This window comes from Lissotriton helveticus, chromosome 2_1 (genome assembly GCF_964261635.1).
Source record: "Lissotriton helveticus chromosome 2_1, aLisHel1.1, whole genome shotgun sequence".
Taxonomy (NCBI): Eukaryota; Metazoa; Chordata; class Amphibia; order Caudata; family Salamandridae; genus Lissotriton; species Lissotriton helveticus.
In genome coordinates, this window is record NC_136059.1 from 855,001,664 (window position 1) to 855,011,177 (window position 9,514).

Here is a 9,514-nt window from a genome sequence, read left to right on the forward strand (position 1 = left end):
CGAAGGACAAAAAGCGCGTCTTTTTCAAATTAGGAATTTTTGTTGTAAGAATCCGAAAGAAGTACATTAGCCCGAACTTTGTTAGCTATGAACCCCAAGTACATTCTGGTCCTTGGAGTCCTAAACATCGTAATCTTTGTTTTACACACCACGTGTTTCAGAGGAGTTTTTCAAATGCTTCTAAGCCTCACCAAAGGAATGCCATCCAGTCTAACATTAGGCAGGAGTAAGTAATAAACGTATTAAGTAACAAGCATTTGCAATGCAATAGGTCTCGCATTAGGAAAGTTTGAGCTATTGGTATTGTAAATGACAAATATTTTATTTATGTGTTGGTTTTGAAAATAGCGAAATTAATAGCTTTATCATTTACAATGCCAATAGTTTTAACTTTCGCAAACGTGGCACCTATAGCATTTGTAATGCAATATGTGTTGTATTTACATGACTTAGATGTATTAATATTACAAATAACAATGGCTTTTATTTTTTTTAATAATTAATACTTAAATAAAAGTTATTGTAATTTATAATGGCAATAGAAATTGCCTGGCTCTGATAATGCAAATTAAACAGAGTTAAGACCAGACAGGTTATGCCAATCTTATATGTTCTGCCACCCTGGAGGCCGCTATAATAATTTCCTGTGGCTGAACTGTAGACTGTAATCATGGCTTCTCACTTGATCAAATTGTGTGATTCTAGGCAAATCGCTTCACTTCTCTGTGTCTTTTTTTCATTTGAAAGCAGAATTTTAAAAAGTCCAGACGTTAATCGAGTTCAGAATGCTATTAACAAAATATAATGTATAAATGGTTTATTAGCCTGAATCATGCTGCTCTTACATGCTGGTAAAAAAAACATTGTGATTTTAAGGAGAAACATTAACCCCCTCTCCCCCTCCCAGTTTCTCTCCTTTGTTCACTTGTTGAAGAGTGAAAATGGCATCTTGCGAGGTAGAGCCTAGCTGTGATGTCAAGAACACTGGGCACGTGCCCCCCACCTTCTGTTAAAAGATTGCTTCATAGCAGGTGTTCACGCCCTTCTATGTTCGCATCACTGAAGGTAAATAATACACGTGTTTCTAACCAAGTGTTTTACCCGTGACGGTCGCAAAGAGTCTCGCTCTCCACCAATAAATGCCAGTGGGGGCCACATGTAATTACCAGGGCAGATAAACCGCTGAAGCAGAACTAGCGCAGGCTCTCCATTTCTGCCCACTCTGAATTGGCTGCTTGTTGACCTTCCTGCCCACGGTTTTGGGTTCCTGTGTTTTTTGTTTTTGAGACGTTTGTTTGCACTGGCATCTTGTGCTTGTGTTATGAATACTCTTAGTCAACGAATGCTGTAGTCAGCTTGCTAGCATAATATCAGGAATGCATAGATTCTTTACAGTTCCTTTGCAGCATTGTTGACTTATGTGGCACTCTCTGCGCGCTATCACTTTTTTGTTGCTTGACTTTCGGGGAAGCAGTACGCTGCCCGGCTTTCCCAGACACGCTTTCCTATTATTTGTCCTGCTTAGGCAAAGCTCCGATTGTTAACTGATCGGGCGAGATTAGAGCAAGAAATGCAAAAGTGCTGCTTTGATCTGGAAATGAAGCGCAAAAACATGGGTAGGAGTATGGAACTTTACCGCGGATGCTCCGGCGAATCCAGTCACACAGGGAAGGGGGAGTACAAGCCGGGTTAGAATGGGAACAAGTAACCTGATATACTATGACCACATAAAACGAACAGTAAACATAACAAATACGCCGCCTAGAACAGCGAGAGCGAGGCCTGACACGCAAATTGGATTTCCGGCCGGGAGAAAGGAGAGGCGTGACATGCACGAACTGTCCTGAAGGGGCGGAGAAACAACGGAGCAGGCTGCGGAGTCTGGACACAGGGAGGAACAGGACGAGAGCAGTATAACAGACCCGGTGAGGGGGGGCATCGGGGCACATTGACGGTGCCCGCCCCCCCAGTGATGGAAGCCCTGCGTGTGCCCGGTGAGTGGGGTTGGGAGGGTGTGTGTGTGCGCGTTTGTGTGTGTATGTAAGCCCTGCGTGTTGGGGGGAGGGGGTGAGTGTGTGCACATGGGAATGTGTGTGCGCATGCGTGAGTGTGGCTGCGTGTGTATATGTGGGTTTGTGTGCCTGCGTGGGTGTATGTGTGTGCGCATGCGTGAGTGTGGCTGTGTGTGCGCACGGGCGAGAGCCTGTCTTGCTGTGAATCTGAGGCAGGGGCTGGCCGTGCGCGCCCACGAGGTGAAGTCGACGCTCGTGCCCGGCCCCTGTCTCAGATTCCCAGGAGACGGCTGACTATAGTTGTCGAGCTAGACATGCTTCGCATGTGTTCTAGCTCGACCTAAAAAGGAGAGAAAAATCTTTTCTAAAACATATTTGCCTGCATGGCCAAAGCCAGGGCTCGAAAAACATCGCAAGAGAGCTCGTTTTAAATGTTAGCGTTTGATGTCCTTGCACAAGTCATATGATTAAAATGAACATTTTTAGGAAAGTCCTGCTCTGCTTTAACCTCTCGTAACCTCCTAATGCAGCGGTCATCTGTTTAGATTATGTATGAAAAACATTTCTAGGCACTGTATTTTAGCAGTCGGGCACAAATGCATATTATCGTTTTTTAGAAAGGCACAGTTTCTTTTGTGGGTTATAGATTGGTAAGCCTTGCGCAAACATTTCAGGCATGGCCTAGTCCATGTTTATGGACCCCGTGAATAGGTCTGCCAGCCTTGGCAATTACGAATCTGTGATTTTCTGGCACAACTGTGCTCCCGCGTTATCGAACTAAAACTGCTATGTGTCCTCCGCCCGCCCGCAAAACTGATCTCCATGCAGACATTAGACAAGTCTGTTAGTGGTCTTACCGTGTAGCAAAAATGCATACCATTGAAAGCACGAAAACACCCAGTGAAACTCGCTACCTCCTATAGTTTCCATGCTCCACGAATAGGAACGGCCCAGGTCACTGTAGATCGTTTTTCTTCAATGAAAAACATTGATCCATCACCCCCCCTCACCTTATACTGAGTACCTCTGGCTTCTGACCCTTTCCTACATGCGGTCCGTAATACCGCACTCGAATGATCTATGTAGTGAGCGTCCTACCATTAGTTATCTTTGCCGCACTAACAGTTCTTCTGGGCTTCAATGCCGAGATGCCAAGGACTGCATTCCAAGAGATTAGCCAAATACATGGTAAGTAAAAATAAATTCGTTATAATGCGTGCTTATGTGCATGGAATGCTGCCCCCTCCCCCTCTTTTCTTTTTTTTAGGTTACATCGGAGTTTCAGCTGAAGATTGGAGAAGGCCTAAACGCACCGTGTTCCACGTGAAAAATAGGCTAGTACAGTGAGATGGTACGTTGTATGCAGAGGCTATCTCTGGGAGCGTGAAAAATTGTATGGTATGAATGCGTGTGTGTCCTGATTCGTATGGTATGAATGCGTATGTGTTGTGTACGCCTGGGTCGATAAGAGAATGCTTTTTGTATGACTGAAGTGTTGATTGAACGGTTAATGGGATGAGAAAAATAGGCCTGAACATGGTACCTACATGTGAAAGACGATTAGCCTTTTTTTAAATATAGCACATACCTTACTCCGAAACGAGTCTCTCTCTCTCTGAAGCCAGTGAATGGGAGAGTAGCCTACATCAGGAGCTTGAAGGATTATTGCAGTACAACGAACCCGACTCCAATCGATATCCCTGTTTAGACCAAAGTAATGTGCACCTGTGAGTTGATTTATGTGCTGACCAAACAGAGAAATCAAGAGTCCCCCGGGTTGGGGCTCATCCAAATACTACTCCACCCAGAAGTTAGGGATATTGTCATGTTTTAGATTTACCCCCTTCTTCTTCCATCCACACAGAAAGATAAGAATTGTACCGTTGCATGTCCAACTGACTCCCCTCCTTTACCTCAGCTTCGACCATCGTTGCTAGATGTTGGGGGACCCCACCGTGAGTATAAGTACGACTGGGCTAGTGTCCGACCAATTAAAAGGGAGTAAGTATTTTCAAAATAGGCTACCGGCTAAAATTGTCGACTATTAGGAAGGAAGGAAAGAAGGAGCCTGGCCCCCGAATAAATTAAGTAGAATTTTGAAATATGCAACGTACATGAAAAAGTCCTTTTGTCCAAAATAACTCTGTGTTCTGTCTTCGGTTTTTGTACTTGATGCATGTACTGTGACGTCCTATTCGATATTTGTGCGTATGTAAACTATGCATTTATGTTTTTCCTCGGCTTGTGTGTTTTATATGTAAACTGTCTTGTACTGTTCTATGTTGTATGTGTTCTGAATAGCCTATTATTGTACACGCACTCTCTCTCTCTCTATGTTGTATGTGTACTGAATAGCCTATTGTTGTGCACAACGCTCTCTCTCTCTCTGAGAGCTCACTTTTGAATAAATGACGACACTGTACCTCACCGGTACACGTCTAATTGTCTTTAAACACGACAGTGTTTGAACAAATTGGCAGAAACAAAATATCATATTTTGCCATATTACTATCTCTCCTTTCTGTAAAATGATGGAACTTAATTGGCTGAGAAAGAAAGGACAGGTAAGACGACTGATGTCCCCTAATCTGGCCCTTAAAAGGGAGCTATATGTCAGTGGCTTTTGTTTTAGTGCCTTAGTGACACAACCTTCATCGTTCATATTACCCCGCCCATTGCACATAAGTAGAGTGAGCAAAACGTCCCCGTTTTTTCCAGAAAGGTCCCAGTTTTGTACTAGCTGTCCCAGAAAATTTTAAGAAATGTAGCTCATGACCCAGTTTTTAAAGATAAATCATCTAAAACCGATAGAAGTTAGCCGTTGTTTCCAGAAAAGATTTAATAGACAAGCAAGCCGCCAGGTTTAAAATTCGCAATTTATGTAAGTTCTTACTGACCGTCCTGTAGCTCTCTGCTAAGGATCGCACTCGTAGCTTGAAGTAAGATCGTAGTCCTTCTCCAAATTTTGTGAAATGTCCCTAGTTGATTTTACTTTAAGATTCCGGTCACCCTAGATATAAATTGTATGGACATCGCAAATCCTTCATTAACTAATGAAGTAGCTAAGTTGTAAAGGATGATGCAGAAATTAGAATAATGTTTATAAAAAAAATGATTCGAACCAAAGTGAAAGGAATGTTGTAGTAAGTCTTGTTAAATGAGTACTGAAACCAAAATGTTTAGCTACAAGTAAGAAACATTGACAGGATGGAACAATGCTTAGCCTGTGTACTTTATGGTAAACAATAGCTAGGAAGGGTACCTGTATGCCCATGATGATAGCACATCACACTTTTCGTAGTTAGCAGACCTTGAAGAAAAATATAGCTCAACAGGATTTAGTTTAGAACGACGAGTCTCTGCCAGAGGAGCCGGTTTGAATTTGACAGAACATGTAATTGATAGACATTCGATTTCTTGCCACAATCACGAATGTAAAAGGAATGAACACCAAGGATAAAAATTATGGTGGAAATTCATAGAAATGTTTGCAGACCTGCACCACAGTAATGATTTATGAGTTAATAACATGCACCGATGTAAGGATTAAAGAACATTCACGCTTTCGTCATTTTTGAGTAACCCATAAACGTTTCCCCAGCTACTTGGTGTTGGGAGAGAAATTGAATTGTGTAAACATCTTCCCCTGCCAGTTCTTTAAAAATTGTTTTGTACTTATTTAAAGATAAAATGCAGTCGTCGGAGGAGAGGGGCCAGACGTGACGCACAGCCTGGCTGCAGATCGTGGAACACCCATGAACTAGGTGGAGCCGCAGAGCAAAGAGATGCTGGACGAGGCACCATTACCAACATGGAAAATGAAAGAAAGAAGGGCTGTCCAGAAGCCCCCAACTTGTTGATCCGCCTGTGCCGAAAAGTCCCAGCCCATTGAGCCTGATTGATGGGCCCACTAATGTGAAATTTCTGCTCCCCTTGGTCCATTTCAGATCTGACCCCACTCTGCCCTCTCTTCCCTCGACCTTCCAAAGCACACCCCCTTTTTTCATATGGAGTTTTTGAAATTGACTTGATGAAGAAACACAGCGCACAGATAGAATAGGGTTAGTAGGGATGGACTTCACGGATAAAGAATAGACCGCGGGTACCCTGTCTAAGGTACCTATGATAGATTAGTTAGGGAACAGGGCAAAAAGGACTGTGGTCCGAGAGCAAAGAATGGCCACGCTCTGCAACGTGGAATCTGAATCAGAGCTGAACGCATAGCTCCATAGCTGGTGCTCAACAGCGCCAACGAAAGAAGAACAATGGGAGCCTACCAGTGATGGCGCACTGTAAATAGACACTGGAAAGAAGAGCCTTTTGAACATTATCACTCCCTGACCATCACTTCTATTAAGTTGAATTTCTCTCCCAACCACTTCGTATTGATTATGCCCCAATTGGACAAGAAAAAGATTTTCCTTTGAAACCTTACATCGGTCACTTTTACTGTATATGAATAACCAAGAAAGCGTTAACTCTTTATAATGATAATTGTAGAACACCAGTTGTCCGCATGAATATGCTCTCTAGTTTGGATCCCCATGGAGTCTAGACCTCAAATAATACACTTAATAGTCTTACCCTATCAGAAAAATTTGTATGATAACATGTTTGTATTTGATGGAACTTTCTGCATCATCTAAGAAATATGCCCATCTCCAGGTCTAAACGTATGATACGACAAATGTCATTTCGTATGCACTGCCTCCTCGCCTGTCACATTGACTGCATAAGGTTATTGATGACACTGTCTTTACTGATGGCAGGATTGTTTTCATCTGCCCTTAATACAAATAGTATTTACAACAAGGGGTGGTGATGGACAGAGTCTCTGAATTAAGCAGAATACTCTCACCCAGTCAAGAGATCAGGGCTAGATCCAACACCGTTTTTTAGCTCATTGCACCATCCCAGTTTCAGAACCTGGCTGTATGCAAATTAGTCTGTCCCTGGCCCAGTGCATCATGGGAACAGGGCAGACCAGACTACAAAAGCCAATTCTTACACTGGGAAGGAAACAAGCTTCCGGGGACCGGTTTCTGGCATTTCAGCCGTCTTCGGCCCGGCTTGCTTGAATCCTGATGGTGCAATGAGCAAGGGACTCACATCTGAGTATACCCTTCCACGCTTAGGGTGGACAAAAATATTTACAACAAGGGGTGGTGATGGACAGAGTCTCTGAATTAAGCAGAATACTCTCACCCAGTCAAGAGATCAGGGCTAGATACAAATAGGCCACCAAAGACCGCAATAGACAGCCCAACTGCACACCACCCTTGTGTTCCCTATGTCTAAACCCTTTGTGCACCTAAGACTGTAGACACTGATCAAAAAAGATTAGCAAGATGTCTTGGGAATGTTCAAAGCGGCGACTGATAAAAAGTAATCGACAATCATGAACATCACCAACACCATCTTGGCTAATAAGAAGCCACTGTCCGCACGTAAACGGCATCCATTTTAGGTGCCGCGGCCATTTCGCGCTTTGCGAGTCACCTATGATTCACCCTGACCCTGCAACCATCCCCGGTGCCCTGATTCAGCATGACCAAATGCACTAAGGTCATAAAACCTTGTCAGCCTGACAAAGCCACTTCCCACCCTAAAACACATTTGTCCTTTCATCCCCTGCACATGAGCAATGCCTCCTGATAACCCCCGACTGCACCTGGCTACTTGATCCGGTCCCAGTCTGTAAACCAAGCCTTGTGGACGTACTTTATTGCCCCCACACAGCAAGACTTGTTGCACGAACAGAAATGCTTGATCTTATCACTTGCATAACCTTTAGATCTGACCGATCCCACCCACTTGTATGTCCTGTCGGAATGTCCAGCTGCAAGATGACAATCATCTGTTAGATTTGGGAGGGGGAACGACAGCTGGTGGGTCTGTGTGGAAACCGGCTGGAGGCAGGAATTCCTAGGATGTTTGACCACCAATAAAGTCACTGTAAAATGTATAAAAAGGAGGGCAGCAGAGAAATTGTTAGAGCATCTCCCAAAGACATCCCGTGTGTCTGCGACAACATGTTCACCTCTGGAGTAATAAACCTGTTCTTGCTTTCCAGTTGCCAGCGCCTGTCTCATTATTTTGGTAAATATCGATATTGGGGATTAGAGGCGCCTTGCGCCAAACAGCCTTGGTATTCGTTAAAGATTGGCTGTTTTCCCACGAAGAAGCCATGCATAGATGACTATTAACTCCTTTAAACAACCCCGTCTGCAGTCATACCTAACCGTCTTACTTAGAAACTTATTCAGAAGCACTTTTCTCCATCTTCACTTTGGTTTGTGTCAAACATCTGACTCTCTGCCTAAATGGTTCCTGAAACCTTTTTACCCTAAGTTGCCCCCAACATGAAGAATGCTTGACTCACATCTTATAGATTTTCCCTATGCTACTAACTGGACACAAGGTTCTTTTGAGGAAACATTTTAACCAGCATGGTATTAGATCATGTCGACATGCATTACTCTTCTGTTGGAAGAGTGAAACCCCCAAAATGATTGCTGGCTTCATACAATTCATTATAAAAGAAGACAGGTTAAAGACAGCCACAGGGTTGATGACTCCTCTGCAGTCAGTACAATAAACAATTCGAGCTGTTAAGACACGTTTGTACTATTGCCTTTAATATATGCTTTATTAGGTGTGGTTCTCATTAATATCTCCCTTTCTTACTAGGGATATAAAGGGAGCATGGGTGCATGACACCACCTGTACTAGAGTATACTTTTATTACCTAGCCAGGAACCTGGCCAGCATATTCCGATTATATGATTAGACTCGGTCCCCATATTTCTACTTTGATTTTGTCCAGTTGCACAGTAATACTTAATTAGTATGAACCATATGACATGACACCACCAACATTATAGGTCAGGTAGTTATTTAATGTGTCTCCTGAGTAGTTCTTTAGTGTGCCAACAACCCCTGGTCACCTTGTACAAAGATATCCATAGTGTTAGGGAATAATTCTCCTCAGCTAAATAGGGATCCCCTATTTTTGTCTGTAGTTTGTTCAAGCTTGAACCTTTAAAAAGGTTCACCCCTCTATAGTTTTTCCCTCTTTGAATTACATTCCCTAAAATGTTGAATCCAGTAACAGTGGTTATTCCTACGGGGAGATGTTACCTTCATTTTAGAGGCCCATAAGGCATAAAAAACTGAGCTTTTCTATTCATGGGTCACTTTTCCTCCAGCAGATGCCAATACACAAACATTTTACACATACACACTAGCTGCAACACCAGGCCAATATAGAGCCTATGAAGATTTGGAAATGGCATTAACATTTGAGGAACATAAAATTGGTTCCAATGTGCTCTACCACATACAATAAATAATGTACGCCTGGGCCTCTTCAGCAATGAGGGAGCAACATGGCAAGTCTTAGCCAGCTATATACCAAATCCAACATTAGCACCACTCACTGTAATAGAGCTTTGTGCTCTTTACACAGGTGTATTAGGAATATACATATGTTTAAAACAGTT